This window comes from Aplysia californica, unplaced genomic scaffold, assembly GCF_000002075.1.
Source record: "Aplysia californica isolate F4 #8 unplaced genomic scaffold, AplCal3.0 scaffold00526, whole genome shotgun sequence".
Lineage (NCBI taxonomy): Eukaryota > Metazoa > Mollusca > Gastropoda > Aplysiida > Aplysiidae > Aplysia > Aplysia californica.
Window position 1 is genome coordinate 432,620 of NW_004797796.1, and position 2,109 is coordinate 434,728.

The window sequence follows — 2,109 nt, forward strand, 5'->3', positions numbered from 1 at the left end:
AGGCCTAGAGGTTAAGGTGTTCGCCTCTCATTCAAAGATCCCGGGTTCGAATCCGGGTAGCAACCAAAAAATTATTTTTTCTCTAAATTTGTCTCCTTTCACCTCCTTTCCTACTCTCTAGCAAATTTCTGTCGTCTGCTTTTGTCTCCTCTTTCTGCCCCCCCCCCCCCCCACCCCTTCACCTCCTTTGCCCCCTCCTCTGGGCTCCTGATTCTTTCTGCAGCCTTTCTACAGCTACTTATTGGCTTCTTCTTACTGCTGTCTGTCAGCCACACCCCTGATCTTCTGGTAGGAAAGATCTACACCGGCCTTCTCGGACAAGGGCGAAAAATCTCGGAGGTCCCGTGTGCAAGTTGTGCACGTTAAAGATCCCTTGGTGGTCTAAAATCGATAAGAGCAGGCTTCGGCCGCCACCCGGGCAAAATTCAAAATTTCCTACCAACTGAAAAAGTTTAGTGTGTCCCGCGCGCTCATATGACCTTATGCAGTTGCGAGCGCCGTAAAACACTTACCAAAAAAAATAAACAACACGCGCACGCTTACACGTCGTCACGAAATGAGCATAAAATAATCTACACAATGCAATTCACAAAATACATAAATGGATACATAGTCATTTACATAACATTGTATTGAACCTGAATCTACAGACAAAAAAGATGTCATTAAATGTGTCTTTAAAGATTTTTAAAAATTTAGACTCAGATGTTGTATGTCTCAAGGGTTGGGGAAGAGAGTTCCAAACTGACGGAGCAAGGTGGGCGAACGATCTTTCAGCTAATTTTTTACCCCCTTTTCTAGGAATTCTTAAAAGATACTGATCGCCTGATCTTAGTGATCTAGATGGAACATACATCTGGATGAGATCACTAAGATATAAGGGAGCTTTGTTATTGACACATTTATGACATAATATTGCAATTTTATATGACATTCTATCGGACACGGGAAGATAATCTCTCTCCTCTCTCTCTCCCTCCCTTTCTCTCCCTCCCTCTCACCCTCTCCCTCCCTCCCTCCCTCCCTCCCTCTCCCCCTCTCTCTCTTCCTCTCTCTCTTTCCCCCTCTCTCCCCCTCTCTCTCCCCCCCTCTCCTCCTCTCCCCCTCACCCTCTCGGATGACGAGTCCATTCTTGTAAATTTGTAATCACTCAAGGCCTAGAACTAGATTCTAGATACGGTAGATCTAGGCAGACTAGACAACAGTAGATCAATGCAACGCGAGCCTAAAGGGATCGGCAATAGACGCCCTCTATGTGGAGTCAAGCAGACACCTACTGGCGCCTGTCCGAGTCGATCTTCAGCCGCTTAAGTTTCGGCTTTCTTTATGTTATCGAGTCTCGCGCGGACGCGAGATAGGGAAATTGCATAAATGTACAGTCGAACCTTCCTTAACGGAAACCTGTGCCCCTTGATATATTCCTCTTTAATTACCTGTATAAAACGGAAACCTGTCCAACGCGAAAACGGAAAGAAAAATCCGCTCCCTTTCGGGGGTTTCACCTGTCTAAGCTTTGCCCGCTCAGCCCTGATTTGAAACAATACTCGCAAGTTTGATTCCCCCAGCTCTAAACTTAAACGCCATGGCCATGCCGCTGGGCGAGGAAGGCGAGTAGGGGTGCAAGTTACCCTATGTTACCCCATCATGTGAGCACTGAGCGCTGCAGATGGTCAGTGTAGTGTGGGTGTGATATCCCAAGACTGCCCGTGAGAGTGTTCCAGTAGCGAGCGACTACGGAAACTTTCCTAGGTAGCCAGAAGCCAGTGGTGTGAAATTAGATTAACCAATGCCTGTCGCCCTGATCGTACGGCCAGCCAAGAAAAGAGTTCCTCGAATCGTTGTTACAATGATGGCAGTGAGGGGTGGCATTGATGGGTGGGACTTAGGGGGGAAGCAATTAAAGGAGATGTTCAAACGCTTCTGTTTTTAATAGGTCAAACAGTGGTCCTATGAAAGGCAAGCACTGGTGGTAATTGGATAAGTAAGACTGACGCATGTCACTATCAGACAGGATTGCAACTGAGAGGTGTGAAGTTTTGACCCCTGCTTGCCGATCGGACAAGCGATCCTTGATCCCACCGGCTGGGCCTGTGGACCCCCCCCCCCCCA